The 16,792-nt window shown below is 35.9% G+C and overlaps 1 pseudogene; it reads right to left on the reverse strand.

Annotated features, from left to right (window-relative positions):
- Positions 1 to 15,558: 15,558 nt before the first annotated feature.
- Positions 15,559 to 16,431, reverse strand: LOC129011509 (small ribosomal subunit protein uS2-like; annotated as a pseudogene).
- Between the last annotated feature and the right edge of the window lie 361 nt (positions 16,432 to 16,792).

The raw sequence follows: 16,792 nt of genomic DNA on the forward strand, positions 1-16,792 counted from the left end.
TGGTTGTTGTTCATTTACTTTGTTTTAGGAACAGGGATGCAGTTAGACCTACAGCATTGCAATATCTTTGGAAAAAAACAGTGTTGAAAAACCAAAGGATTATGGGAAATAAGGAAACAATTGGTTATGAATACAAAATTAAACTAAAGTCAATGAACGTAGATGAGAATTAAATAGATGGATTGAAAGCTGTGAACAAAAGAGTTTCTAAAAATTGCTTATGAGACCATTATCATTTACTTATCTTAATAATAAGATTATTATTTCTTATCTTATTATTAGAAATAAAAAGATTTCTAAAGTGATTAGTGAGCCTGCTCGATTTTTAGGTGTCATTAAATCTTCAGAAGAATGAAATGACAGAATGAGTAGCAAAATCTAAAGATTATCATGAGATTATATGGAGGGAAGAGAAGTATATGAACTTCACAGTAGATAACATAAATACCTATACTAGATATAAGAAAATGACTTCAGTTTTAATTTGATTCTTTATAAGTCACTCTTATTCCAGGATAAAAGTGTCATTATGTGCTTTGCTTTAAATATATCACAATAAAATAACACAATATGCTGGCATATTTGAGAATCCTAGATGGAGAGACGTGAACGCAAAACTACAATATTATTCTACACTTGCATAAAATACCCTCAGACTTGAGATATGCATTTCTGGAAACTGCACTTCAGGCAAGAAATTACTACATTGAGAAAATCCATAATGATGCAATAAAATTATTAAAGCAGCAGCCCCCAACTGGTCAATAGATGATGCTCTAAGCATCCCTAAATCACTGCCCGCAAGGCCATAACTTCTGGACTTTGATTATGGAGCAAACTTCCCTGTGACCCTTTTTGAAAATCCAGATAGTATCCCCCACTAGAAACCTAATGTATTAGAGTATCCTGCAGTGTGGACTCAGCTTAGATGTCTGTGTTTTATAAAGTCCCCCACAGAAGATAATCACAGGATATAAATGACTAATCTATTGCTTACTAATAGTTCTTGTTAAAGTTTGAACAAATGGAGTGAGAACATCATAATCAGCACCTTAGTCCTGCTCTCCCTTCTCTTCATAGGCATACAAAAATTACTAGACCAGTGAGGACCAGGGCCCTGCCTAGCATGTGTGTGTGTGTGTCTGCGCGTTTGTGCCTGTGTTTTCAACTCCTAAATAGTTAGCATTACCACAAACCAGCTTTCAAAATGTATTTCTTACATGAATAAATAAATTACTAAAGACTTCTATGAGCTAAACACTATATTAGGCCCTTGTGCATTATACCTTGCACTTTTTAAAGCAATTCTAAAAGGCATGTGATATAATTCCTAGGTTAGGGTAAAGATGATCAGAATCCACCTTTCAGTTGTGTGAAGTCACACAGCTCGTGAGTGTGTGCCCCGCCAGCATCAGATCACTGATCTTCCCTCCACATAAGGGATCCCAAGGCTTCAAAAAAGCAAAAAGTCCTCTCATCGCAAAAGCTTGAAGTCTCATGAATTATGGAGGTGAAGCATTTCTATATAAGTAATGATTTTAAAAAATAAATTAGGATTCTTCAACCTGGAGAAATAAAAATGAAAAAGAAATGTTATAAAATCCATAAATTCAAAAATATTATGAGAGGATGGACATGAAAATTTTCAGTAATCTGAGAATGTTTGAAGAGGCTGTCCCCAGAAACTCACAAAAGATACTTTTTAGAACTAATAAAAGATACTTCTGCATTATAGAGTTAGTTATAAAACTTTGGGACTTAAAACCCTGAAAATGCTTCATTTTGAAGATGTAAATGAATCTGAAGAGGACAGAGAAAATTCCATAGGTGGAAAACCCCTAACAAATTGAAGGGAAACTAGGACTTGAAGGCAGATGTGGGTCTAAAATATAATTTGTATTAATGAAGTATCTCAATATTTTGAGTCCAATTTCTTTGAAGTTCCAGAACTCCCAATTCTCTGCCTCTTATCTATCTACTTAAAAAAAAAAAAAAAAAAAAATTGAAGTTTATCACAGTTGCTGTTCAAGTAGGAAAGCTAAACCAATGCTGTAGCTCCATGTGAGTAAAAATATATATTATACTAATGTTGGAATGAATGCTTAATGATCAGCTCAAGTTATTAATACAATTATATTAATAAATTAATGCAATCTACATCTTACTGAACTTTTTAAAAGACAAGGCTATGAATATATATATTTTTGCAATGAGTTTTATGATAATAGGATAGGATTTTAACCAAATAATTACCCTTAACCTGGAGAAATTTTGCCCCCCAAGGGACATCTGACGCATTTGGAAGACATTTTGGATTGTGACAACTTATCTAGTGGGTAGAGGCCAAGAGACGCTGCTAAATATCCTACAATGCATGAAATGGCACCTACAGCAAAGAATTATCTGGTTCCACAGTAGGCAGGATTCTAAGGTGCCTCTGAAGATTTACATCCCCCTCCCAGAGTTCACACCCTGCATAATCCCTGAACTGGGAATATAATGAGATTTCATGCTTATGATTGTTGTGGCACAGTTGAGTTTAAGGTAGGGAGGTAAACCGGTATGAGCCCTTTAAAAGAGGATAGTTTTCTCCTGATTGTCACCAAAGTGGAAATGAGAGAGAATCAGAGCATGGGAGGCATTCAACACAAGGGAGGTTGTTGTGGAGATTTAAGGAGCCATTGATTAGGGATCTGAGAGGAGCCTCTAGGAGCCAAGAGAAGTCATTGGCTGACATCCAGCAAGGAAACAGAGACTTCAGTTTTACAACAACAAAAAATTGAATTCTGTCCATAAGAGGAATAAGCTCAGAAAGTACCTTGACCCACTAGAGGAGAATGCAGTCCAAGCCAGAGCAAAGATCCTGGCCACACCATCTTGAGCTATGAGCTAAGAAACAGGTGTTGTTTAAAGTCACAAAATTTGATTCGTTATGCTGCAGTATAAAACACACACAGGCCCCATGTGTCCATACTGCCAAGTTTGAGAAACACTAGCTAAAGCATGCTGGTCTAGCACTTCTCAAATTACTATTAAAGGGAGGTTACTAGGTAGTTTTCAAAGAAACAAGAAAATCTTCCCCTGAGGATAAACATTTATTTAACTCAGATCAAGTTAAAGATGTTTTGTTACTGTGGGACATTTTAGAAACTTTAATATCCTGGTTATGTGATGAAGCTACAGGAGAGGAGTTGATTATAAAGCAATTCCAAAGCACATTTGAATAAAGATCTGCTATTCTGGGAAAATGGATTAATGTCTTTTGATTCCAAAATCAATTAATATCTTTTGATTTGATTAGGATCAAATTGAGTCAAATGTACAAACGAAACAAACAAAAAAAGAAATTGATTTCATGGCTCATCTTCCTAATTTCAAACTAAACCAAATGTACCAAAAAAATATGGATACCCTTTGTAATTTAGACTATTACAACAATAACAACAATGTTTTTGTTTGTTTGTTTGTTTGTATTTTGAGACAGGGTCTCTCTCTGTCACTCAGGCTGGAGTACAATGGTGCAATCATAGCTTACTGTGACCTTGAACTCCTGAGCTCAAGTGATCCTCCTGCCTTAGCTTCCCGAGTAGCTGAGATGACAGGTGTGCACCACAAAGCCCATCTAATATATTATATATATTTTGTAGAGATGAGGTCTCGCTGTGTTGCCCAGGCTGGTCTTGAACTTCTGGACTCCTCAAGTGATCCTCCCACCTTAGCCTCCCAAAGTGTCAGGATTATAGTTGTGAATCACCACGCCTGGCAACAATAATGCTTCTTGATCTTGTGTTATTACAGAGGTCTTCAAATAGAGGTCGGGAAGTTCAAATCTACAAAGATACAGTATGTGTATTTCAATTATTTGTGCAGGAGAGATGCTAGGGCTGAGGGAAATGCATGTTAGACATTACATCGTGTTCTACTTTTACTAGCTCTGCTACTGTCTTCTTTCCATGGTCATCTTCTGGTCACTTTTCAAGCATCTCCATAGACCTGGAAGAAACTTTATTTTCTCTTTTTCTTGCAATACCCACAGATTATCATTCTGTTAATAATGCTAACACATGGAGACGGGGAGGGGAGGTGTGGTAAAGGGATCTTTTACCTTTCTTCAGACATCCTGAGTGCGCACTATCATTCTGTGAGTTTCAAAATGCCCTCATCCATATTTTCTACTGTGGTTTGGACACTCACTTTGGCTGCACTGATATTTGTGATTGCTACAAACTACTGGACACCATTTCTGTCTGTTTTTACTTCCAGGCTCCACATTGCTTGCAGTAGTATCAGTTTCTCCTAGCCCAGTATCCACGCCTGTATGTGGCTCTACGGTTGAGAGATAGCCAACCTTTAATATATGTTACACTACAGATAGTAACCAGTCACTGCTGATGAGATTCAAACTATGAGAAGGCATTTTTTGAACAATGACAATAACCCTAGCAATACTTTAAGGGAAAACAATTAAATCTCCACCAAAAAAAGGTTTCAAGTATCAGTTAAATAGCTGCGATGTCTGACTTAGTAGAAAATATTTATATTAACAACGTCAATGCCCTCTATTGGTTTTCCACTAAATATAGCTAACATATTTAACTGTTATTATTCCAAAATGATTATTTTTAGCTTATCTCAAAACCATTTTACAGAAGGATTGTTTCTATCTATTTTATACAGAAAACAACTTTAACATGTAGTTTATCGATTCTTTAGATTAGAAATCATTTTTATTCTATGCATTACTTGCTGGTGATTAATCTTCATGTGATCAGAATGAGCCTGCTATTTAAATACTGAATTACACCTACTAAATTGAGAATAATTGCTTTCTACCTGGCATTAAAGGACTTCCGTAACAGTCCCAACCGGCCCTTTACAATCTAATCCCCCATTACCACCCTACACAGGTGGTATACTCTAGCCAAAATAAATTTGTCACCATTTTACACTCTTGTTATACTCCCTAAAACATTTATGTTTATTGCTCTTTTACTCAGAAAGACTTTGATTGAGGATATCCTAGGTTGTATTACGGCAACAGATAGCTCCAAAATTGAAGTGACATAACCCACCAAGTGTCTATTTCTTGCAAATACTTTATGATTAATGCAGTTCATGGAGGGGTAGAGGGGTCGTGGGATTACTGTGATTCACAAGATCCCTGAGACAGGCTGACAGAGACTGCACATTTAATTTCTTCACATTTATTTAGTAATAAAATGGAAAAACGAATATCTACTTTTGCAAGTCTGTCATGAAGATTAAATGTGGAAAACACTGTTTGGATATCCCAAAGATAATATTCCTTCTCTCTTTCTCCACTGAACACCTGTAAGAAACAAATTTCACCTCCCATTTGGACTATAGTTATGTTTTTGCCTGCTAAATGTTAAGTTCTTGAGGACAAAGCATATGTCTTTTTTATTCTTGTATCTGCTTGATCATCCAGATGTTGCCAGTAGACTTTTGGTAATACTTGTCGAATGTAGAGAACTCATAATTCTCCAATACTGGAATGGCTTTCTAAGTGTTCTCGGCAATCCTTGCTCTGTATTTAATCTGAAATAGAAATAGAAATAAAAATAAAATATTGAGTGTTTTAGTTTTAAAGAGTCGTATAAGATAATTGCATAACTAATTTTAGCTTTAACTTTTTCCTCCTACAAACCTTTATGAAAGTTTATAAACTGAGAAACTTTTTTCCAAGAAGTATGGATCCCAGCATATAGTAGTTGCTTAATGCATATTTATGAATGAAGTCTGATGCACTTGCAGAGAAACTATACAAGTCCAGAGATATTAATTATACATCTATAAAATATAAATTAATATAGACTTTTGTCAAGAGATTTTTATCTGAGTATCCTAAAAGAAATATTTCATAATCTTGAAGTTAACATTCTTAAGCCACATATGTTTTGAAGTAATTTAGTAATGTTAGGATTTTTATACTTTCTCTTGATATTTAAAAGTCACTTTTATAAGGGGGAGAAGAAATGTTAGAAAGTCATACTTCTACAAACGTTATTTTCAGTCTTCGTGTGACTTATTGAAGTGTCTGGCTTATGGAATGCATTTGGGCTCCATTCCTTACTCCATCAATGACTGCATAATTCAAATATAAAAATATGAAAATGCTTACTTGTTCTGATACAGGGTCTCTTTTGTAACATGTAAGAAAAAATTTGTATAAAATATGTAAGTTCTCTGAAATGCAAAGTACACGCTGTTATTGCTATACTATTGTTTTTACAAATTAGTTTCCTTCATCAATAGTCATGTATAGAACTGGATTAATACTAGTAGACACACTCTTAAATAGAAGGAATATATTATCAATAAGGTTATTTCGTCTAGAAACGCAATGAAAGATTCTCAACTACGTGGGAATTTACACACATACTATTATTCAAGTGTGTTGGGAGAAAAATCTTACTCTACTAAATACATTCAGGAACACTTTAGGATGAGATACATGCTTTGAGAATACATTCATATCTAAAATACGCATTTTTCTTATAAATTCCTTTCTTCTTGATATTCTAGGTGTCAACCAATTTTTCACTGGATTTTCAACCCATAAAAAGAAGCTGTAAATTTCAGAAAAACGAGAGTGTAATTTCAAGACGAATACATCACAAAAGTATGAATAAGAAAGAATTGTGTTGTTTCAGCATAGGCAGGTATTCCTGTTAATTTATGGAGCCGTTTGTCCTGCTTGTAAAATTCAATTTTTTATGGAATAGAGAATTATTGCTGCTGTAAGATATAACAAAATGGCTAAATGCCTGAGGGAAATATAATAAGGACATTTGGGTTAGGAATATAATAATATTCAAAAGATTTCACTGGGAAGTTAGAAAAAGTTATCCCAGTTTTCTTTTAATAAATTGAAGCAGAATGCTAATTTAAAGCTAAATAAATATAACAATCTGAATGCTGCCATGCACACAATATAATTTCTTTAAAAGATTTGCCAAATGTATGTAACAATAATTAAAACCATTTATGTATGTATGTATGTATGTATGTATGTAACAATAATGAAATTCCATGACTTTTTTTTTTGTCTTGAATATTTATCCATTTGTCTAATTTGGACTAAATATTAAATATTCCAGTCACTTTAGCTTGCTACATAAAATTAAACAAATAGAGATGGGAATGTCGAAGAAAGAAGATATATACTGTACAGTGCTGGCTGTCCCTAAATATTCATTCTGCCTTTCATTTTTACTAAATGAAACCCAGTTCTGTGTGGTTTAGTGTTGTTCCCAGCTAAACACTTGATTTCCCCAGCTGCTGCCTATCTAGGTGTGGCCTAATGACACATTTCTGGCCAATAAGATGTAAGTAGAACAATGTTGGGCAAGGCACCCAGGAGAGCTGTGTATTCTTGGATTAAAAGAGACAGATTTAGCTGCCATTCCCTTTACTTCCCCTCTCCACTTTTATCTTGTGGAATGTCTTTGTGATGCATAGGAGTGCAGATGCCATGTTGCAATTGAGGATAAAAGTCACATTTCAAAGATTGCAGGCCCCATAGGTAGATGGTGCCTGAAGCATCAAAGACATCTTAAGGCCACTGCTGTAGTACTGGGTTTCTTATTATATGGCGAAAATAAATCACTTTTTCAATCTTGTTGTATTTTTTCCCCTTATACAAGTGTTGAACACAAGAAAAAAAGAAAGGGAAGAGGAAGAGGAGAGATGACAGTAAATCTATGTTGTTTAGAAAGATGAAATGGGAGATTTTAAAGTAGGCAAATAATTATAAATCCTATCTTCCGTCTCCAAAAATGACTTCAAGAGTTCTGGTTATAACATAATCACTTTCTGGAGTCTAGGTGTTACCAGAAAGGGGTCTGGATCCAAGCCACAAGAGAGCGTTCTTGGATCTCGTGCAAGAAAGAATTCAGGGTGAGTCCACAGAGTAAAGGGAAAGCAAGTGTATTAGGAAAGTAAAGGAATAGAAGAATGGCTACTCCATAGACAGAGCAGCCCCGAGGGCCGCTGGTTGCCCATTATTATGTTGTCGTTGTTGTTTTCTTAATATGCTAAACAAGGGGTGGATTATTCATGCCCTCCCCCCCACCTTTTTAGGGCATATAGGGTAACTTCCTGACGTTGCCATGACATTCGTAACCTGTCATGGTGCTGGTGGGAGTGTAGCAGTGAGGACGACCAGAGGTCACTCTCGTCGCCATCTTGGTTTTGGTGGGATTTGTCTGGCTTCTTTACTGCAAACTGTTTTATCAGGAAGCTCTTTATGAACTGTATTTTGTGCTGACCTCCTGCCTCATCCTGTGACTTAGAATACCTTAACCATGTGGGAATCCAACCCAGTAGGTTTCAGGCTCATTTTACCCAGCTCCTATTCGAGATGCAGTTGCTCTGGCGTAACTGCCTCTGACATAGGCAGGAAGTAAAACAAGAGAAAAGGTGAAAAGGGCATGTGAAATTGAGTCAGCCCTCTGTTAAGAAGTCCTCTCAGAATCCTAAACCACCAATGTGGATTTGGACAAAACAGTCCCATGTCTACCACTGTCTGTAGGGAGATTGAAGAATATGTTTCCTTACCTAGGTACATTGCTTTTACTTTATCATTGTAATATTAATCTTATAAAATGAGATGGGTATCTTTTTTTTCTTACTAGTATTCTCTGGAAAATTTGGGGGCCACTTCTTACTTTCATCCATGTAGCTGTTTTTCAGTATGTATTTCACAGTTTCAGACTATGATGTAAGGTTTACTAGCATCAAACTGCAAACTCAAGTTAGGGCTGGATCAGCGATCCTGAATTCTTGAACAGAAAGTTGGCCTGTTTTTGTCTCAAGAATCCTGGCCAAGACAGATTCATGTATGTTCTCTCTCTCTCTCAGTTGAGCTTTCTTAGTTTACGCTTTCACTGAGGGTGAAACTCTTTCAGTTTCTCAGTCATTTTAGGTAATTCTTTTTGGGGTAGTCTTAATTGTAAGTCTCCATCTTAACTTCTCTCCATTCATGTCTTTTAGAAACACCAGACTTTGGTTATTTTGATGTCTTTAAAACATGTCTATAAATTCTCTGATGTTCCTCCTTGGTAGCAGATTCATGAGCAAAACAAATGTTGTGATAAGTCCCTGAGTTCTAGTATAGTTTGTTTCGCAGCTATGGTAACAGGAATACTTAGGGAGATTGCCACTACCTTGTCTGTATGGTTCCCCATCCTAACTTTCTGTTTCTTCATTTGTGAAGAAGGAAGACTTTTGTTTTCACAGGAGCATTTTTTTTTTTTTTCTTGAGACAGAGTCTCACTCTGTCACCCAGGCTAGAGTGCAACGGTGCGATCTCGGCTCACTGCAACCTCCATCTCGGCTCACTGCAACCTCCGCCTCTCTGGTTCAAGCGATTCTCTTGCCTCAGCTTCCTGAGTAGCTGGGATTACAGGCACCCACCACCATGCCTGGCTAATTTTTGTATTTTTAATAGAGACAGGGTTTTGCCATGTTGGCCAGGCTGGTGATCTGCCTGACCTCAGGTGATCTGCTGACCTCAGGTGATCTGCCAGCCTTGGCCTCCCAAAATGCTGGGATTACAGGCATGAGCCACCATGCCCGGCCCACAGGAGCACTTTTGTTGAAAAATAAAAACAATTTAAGGAGTAATACGTAACCTTAAAATTTTATTTCAAAAAATATCTTATTTAAAAGCTTGAAAATCAACAGCATGATAAGGAGCAATGCAAGCTATCGGGGTCTAGTGTGTGTATTTTGTGTTCAGTATATAAATTTTCAGCTACTGATACTATTTCAATAATGATTATAGTCATTTCAGTTTCTCTTTAACTTTCTCGGTTTTGTTAAGCAGTATTCAAGAAATTGCTCACTTGTCTAAGATTTTGATTTATTGATATATTTTATGACCTTCATACATTTCATACATTTAATTTTTATGTATACTCACATCTCCCTTTAGTTATGTCTTTTGTGTTTTTCTTGATTAATACTCAGTGATATTTCTGTTTTATTCAACTTTATAAATAGACTTTTGGAATTTTGTTCTTCTCTATTAAAACTTTCAAAAAATTATCTTTCTTGTGTCTTCTCTCTACAATTTCAAAAAATTTACTCTGACATTTATATTCCTTTCAAAGTTCTAGAAGATTTTCATCTTTTTATCCCCATTGAAAAAAATCAAATATTTTAAACCGTTCTCTCTATAACAGGAATTGTATTTAATAAATGATGTTATAGGAGAATAGACAGTTGTGGTGATAAATTAGGAAAATGAATTCTTTTTTTTTTTTTTTTAGAAGTTTAAGATGTACTCTTAAGAGTGAGATGCTGAAATAGAGTGGCAGTAGAGGTCACTCAATGGAGAAAAATTTTAAAAATGGTAGATTGATGGATATCTAAATAGACATGCATATTTTCAGTCTAATGGCAGGAGTTGGGATAACAATGAAGGAGACTTTAGTTCAATTGAACTCATGAATGAATAGGAGCAAATGACCCATCAAGATATATTAATGATAAAGAAGAGGAAGAGAGTACACATTTGAGTAAAGAAGGGTGATTTATATGAGGGAGAAAAAAATGATCAAGCTTTGAAAAACATGGTTAGAAGAATGGGTCATGGCTCTGCCTCCAGACTTCATGGACAATAATGTGAGGTGAGAGAAGGACCAGTGTCCAATCATGGAGAGAAATACAAGTTTCAGTCTGTGGAAACAAATAGTTTCTACAAATAGACTATAAATACAGTGAACTTTTTTGGAAATGCAACGAAGTTGGATTGTACAATATGGTAGAAGGAATAGAAAGCTGTATATTAATAAAGTCATGAAAGCAATGGGTAAGTAGAATACGCTATCTTCAGGAACTGTGGCTATGAGAGATATAGATGGAATCAGCCTATGGATATTAAATGCCACCCCAGAAGGCTGAATGAAATCAGTGGAATGTCTGTGGCTGTGACTGAGGGGGTAGCTTGAATTGGCATGTGGCATTGCCTCAGTAGAAGCTTTATAGTCCAAGTGGAAGAATGATGAGTGGCTTATTCTTCTTCCTGTATTCAGGGCTCACCAGGGTGTTGTTGCTTCTCCTGCTGCTTAAGCCTAGCCTTGCTGAGTCCTATCTACTGTTGAGACAAAGTCTCAGTGGTGCTACAAAGGTACAGTGCTCTTGAGTGTTCTGTTTCCACTGAAGAGTATAAAGGTAGTATCTGCCAAGTGGGACTTTACGTTCATGAATGTTTCCTCAAGACAGAGTAAAAGTTATATTAAATTGTCAGATTAAAATAGAGAGGTCCAGAATGAATTAGTAGTAAGTAACTTAATCTGATAATCTCAGAATGCGAGTATTTTAAGTCATCAGGAAGTAAGATCACCACATTAGTCTTAGGTTGTTTTGGTTGACATTCTTTCTCTTTGCTTTGGAAGGCAGGGATGAGGTCTTTTTAACCTCCTTTTTCTCTCCCCATTTCTTTGTTCTCTCCCCACTCTGGCAAGGGGGGAGGAATAGTAGCAGTCTAATGTGATGTATCAGACAAGAACACCTTCTTCCCTGGTGATCCTTATAGCTTGGTATTCTCTTCAGCAGGCTTCGTGGCTATTACACTGTACTTTTTCAACATTAATATTCCCATTCTATTCCTTAAATTACCCACTAAGAATGATATCAAAGTTATTTCCAGTACATTTTCATTTAAGGATAATGATCATTAATGACTACAAAGCTGAGATTTCCTCAGCTCAGAAAGCCTGAATATAGCTAAAGAAGATGAGCAGGGCTGGCTATTAGTGATAAATATAGAAGATTAACTTCTTACTGGGGTAGAAAAAGATATTTACATTGCTAAGTTGTAACGAAAATTAAAATCTATAGTTCCTAAATAGTTCTAAGCCAACCGTTACTTATAAACAGGCTATTCCTATATCACTTATACAAAATCTTTATTAGTCTTGCCTCTAATTGCAATTTACATGTTGGAAACAGCCCTAAATTTCCTGACATATTCATGTCAGTGTTTTCTTTTGCATATCACATACCATGGCCCCTACATGATGATTAGCATGTCCTCTCTAATTCTGTGAGAATTACAAAGTATATCATAATTTCATTTTGGTCACTCCACTTTAAATTGTTTATTCTTGGTCTAAAAAAATCCTATGTTTAGTATAATTGTTCTGCATATTTCCCTATACCATTTCTGTTAAATTAGGAAACTTCCTTCATTTCTCATTTCAATTTTTATTATGTTGGTGATCCTTAGTTTAAGCAAAAGAAAATGACAAGAATTGATCATCTTCTCCCACCTTTTAGCTTTTCAACTTATTTTCTCTGGACATGCTTCCCTCAGCCTCCCCCACCTAGAACTATTGATGCTCTAGGACTGCTTTCTTGACTGACAATGTTACTGATGAACCCTTTAGCCTTCTTGGCTCACACTTACTCCTACACTAGAACCTCATGAATGAACATGTAGGAGTCCATTTGCTCCCAGGTCAGTTTTCTACTTCTCTCACAGTGGTAACTTTGTAATCAGAATCGGCGGTGTCTTAGAATTCTAGTTTCACTCCAAGATCGGTCTTGAGTCTGTTCTCTGGCTGAAGCTTTGTTCTACCCCACAATGCTGTAATGTTGAGATCTGCCTTCCATGGCTACGTGAACTCTGGATACTGAGCTTGCTCATAGAAAACATGTTGTTACCATTGTCTAATATTAGATGAATCTTAAAGTATATGGCCTCCATTTCTACTGTACCTTAATATACTTCTGCAACTAGTCTTTACAAATATGTTTTTTCATGTTTTCCATGATCTAGATAACAAGTTTTATACAGCCTTAATCCAAGTGAACAATTATGCCACCAATCTGAACTTCCAGTAAGATACCGACGATGGCTGTACCATGTATCTTCCATCAGCCTCACGATCACTCTGCTTGCATCCTACCTAGCACTGCATAATTCTCAAAAAGCTAACCTAATTCTAGGTTCAAAGCAATTCTGTCATGCCTAAATAGAATTAAAAGTGTGTCCGGATACTCTATCTTATTTCACTGACTCAAAACTATTGTAGGTATGGTACTGGGTATAGAAAAACAAAATGCATGTATAACACTATGTAGCATGTATATATATGTGTGTGTGTGTACATGTGTGTATATAATATATATGATAAACTTATGATATATGATATATAATATACAATATATAATGATATAATATATACACACACACACGTATATATAGCTTTTAAATATACAAACACAAAAACTAGGTATAGTTTAATTAATAGTGCCAGTCTTATCTATTACGCCTTCATGGACTATGTTATTTCTATTTAGTAGCAAAGACTCAGGGAACTAAGGACGGCATCTAGGCTACCCTGTGTCAAGTAGCACTCAAATATGATATGATGATAATAATTGATAACATAGGTATCCAACATATACAAATGGGCAATTACATTTACATGAAGAAAAACTGATAATTTATTAGTTTAGAATAAAAAGGTGGATATGATTGTTTGAGCAAAACTCATTTGCCCGATATCACTTCCCAAAGAAATTATTAACTTTCTCTATGCTATTTCTCAGAGTTATCCATAACTATGTTGAAAAATTCAGCTAGGTACAGAGCCCAAACCTCTTATCTTTTTAAAGCCCTTTAGTGCTCATACGCCACAAAAAGCAGAGGTCTTTTTATTACATAGTATCCTCAGTTTCATGGAGAAAAACAAATACTAAAGAGTCATGACAGCATTAATAAAATATTTGTTTTGAGATATCAATATTTTGATTATAAGTATGCTTAGTTTGCTAAGAACAACCATATGCAGTGTCAGTCATGAGCCTTAGAGTTCATTAAACCACAAATGTCCTAAATAATGTGTATCTGCTAGTAGTGTTGTCCAGAGGTTTGCCATTTATTATTAAGACACAAGATATTATTTTCAGTAGCATTTGGTTTGTTCTTTTCATGAAAGCATGAGAGTTGTTTTACTTACATTTAAAAAAAAAGCATACAAGGGCAATATTCAATTATTTTATGTATCAACTAATGAATGGCAGCTATGAAATCCAGTTAATAAAAATGTTTTCTTTTTTCTGCCCACTTTATGTGTTTAGTAATGTTTTCAATTATATGTATTGAATAATGATGAATTGATGTGTAATATACTCTAAAATTAACACTGAGCATGATTTTTTCAATTGATTCCCAAGTATTCAAATCTGCTCTTACCTATGTTCCACGTATTTCTACTTTATGAAATTGAACATAAATAATCCACCCATGTCACCATTGTCTTCTTTGTCTACCTTTTTACTTGAACCTTCTTTCCAATCTTTTTGCTTATTTTTAAAAAATTTTCACAAACCTTTGTTTATGTCTTATATTTATGTATTCATGTACATTTTAAGAAAAATATGTAAATCAATATAGAAAATCATTTGCATTTCTATAAACTAACAACAGATTGTCCAAAGAAGAAATTAAGAAAGCAATCTTATTTACAATAGCATCAAAAAAGAATAAAATACTTAGGAATAAACTTAATCAAGAAGGTGAAAGACTTGTACACCAAGAACTATAAAACACTGAAACAAATTAAAGGAGACATAAATAAATGGAGAGATATCCTGTGTTCATGGATTGGAAAAATGAATATTGTTAAACTATAATACTCAAAGCAATCTACAGACTCAATGTGATCTTTATTAAGATTCCAGTGGCTTTTTTTTAACAGAAAATAATCTTAACATTCATATGGAAAGATAAAAGACCCCAAATAGCCAAAGCAATTTTAAGCAAGAAGGACAAAACTAGAGGCATCATGCTTACTGCTTTCCAAACATATTACAAAGCTCCAGTAATCAAAACATTATGATATGAGCATAAAAACAGACATATAGGCAAATGGAACAGAAAAGAGAGCCCAGAAAAACTCATGCATAAATAGTTAACTGATCTTCAACAAGGGAGCCAAAAATATAAACTGGGAAAAGGATAGCCTTTTCAACAAGTGGCATTGGAAAAACTGGGTATCCACATGCAAAAATAAAATGAAATTGGACCCTTATGCCACATGCAAAGAAAAACTCAACATGGATTGAAGATTTATGCATAAGACCTGAAACTGTAAAACTCCTAGAATTAAAAGTTAGAAAAAAAGCTTCTTGACCCTGGCCTTGGCAATGATTTTTCAGATTCATTTCACCAAAAGAAAAGGCAACAAAAGTGGGATTTCAAACAAATATCTTCCATACAGCAAAGAAAGCATTCAACACAATAAAAACACAACCTATGAAATGGCAGAAAATATTTGCAAACCGTGTCTGATAAGAGGTTAATATTTGCATGTATAAGGAATCCCTATGACTCAATAACAAATAACCCAATTAAAAAATGGGTGAAGGAACTAAACAAATATTTCTCCAAGGAAGACATACAAATGACCAATAGGTATTTGTAAAGGTGCTCAACATTTCTTTTTTTTTGAAACTGTTGTTTATTTTCCATCAACCTTATTTATTTCCATGTTGCTTAAGAGCCCGTGCTAGAACAACAGCTTAAGACCATTCAGTGGTTGCTCCTACCCATTCAGTGGCCTGAGCAGTGGGAGCTGCAGAGCAGTCTTCCGTGGCAGGCTGAGGACTCCCATCTTCAGTAGTCACAGAGGTCACCTGCACGCCTTCAGACCAGTCTGCAATCTCAGACTGAGTAGCAGTGAACTCAGGAGCTAGAGCAGTACATTCACCCTGAAATTCCTCCTCAGTCACAGCCTTTTCAGCAACAGCCTGCTCTTCTTTTTCAATCTCTTCAGGATCTCTGTAGAAGTAGAGATCAGACATGACCTCCACGGGTGTTCACGGGAAATGGTACCACATATGTGCAGAACTTCCCAAGCCAGCATCCACCACATTAAACCCACTGAGTGAGCTCCCTTGTTGTTGCATGGGATGTCAATGTCCACATAGCGCAGAGGAGAATCTGTGCTACACAGAGCAATGGTAGGTAGGTTAACATAAGATGCCTTTGTGAGAGGCTGGCGGTCAGCCCTGGGGTCAGTAACCACAAGAAGCCGTAGCTCCTGGAAGGCTGCCTGGATCTGGTTAGTGAAGTTTCCAGGAATGAAGCGGCCAGCAATTGGAGTTTGCTCCAGTGGCAGCAGCAAACTTCAGCATGGCCCTCTGGCCAGTATTCCTGGAGGATATGACACTGACATCTACAGGGTTTTCAATGGCAACAATGGCACGAGCTGCCAGCGGAAGCTTCTCCCAGGTCCTCTTCAGATTTATGCGGTAGATGCCATCACTTTTCCTATTATAGATGTACTGTTCCATCTGGAAGTCAAGATTGGTGCCACCTAAGTGGGTTCCTGCTGCAAGGAACGTAAGGACATCATCCTCCTTCATTTGCAGGACATCAAGGGCTCCAGACATTGTGAAAATTTCCCTTTAAGTTACAATGGGAATCCAGAACAACACTGTATGGACCATTCCGTAGGTAGCGCGGAAAGGCAGTACTCGACACTTCTAATCATCAGGGAAATGCAAATTAAAATTATAGAGCTATATCACATTACATTTGTTAGGATGGCTATTATCAAAACAAAATAAAGCTACAAAAGAAAACAAGTATTTGTGAAAATATGAGAAAAGGGGAACTCTTGTATATTGTTGGTGGGAACATATGTTGATGCAGCCACTAGGGAAAGCAGTAGGAGAATCTTAAAAAAAATAAAAACAGAACTACTATATGATTCAGCAATCCCACTCTTTGGTATATATCCAGAGGATTTAA

Source organism: Pongo pygmaeus, chromosome 14 (assembly GCF_028885625.2).
Source record: "Pongo pygmaeus isolate AG05252 chromosome 14, NHGRI_mPonPyg2-v2.0_pri, whole genome shotgun sequence".
NCBI classification, from domain to species: domain Eukaryota; kingdom Metazoa; phylum Chordata; class Mammalia; order Primates; family Hominidae; genus Pongo; species Pongo pygmaeus.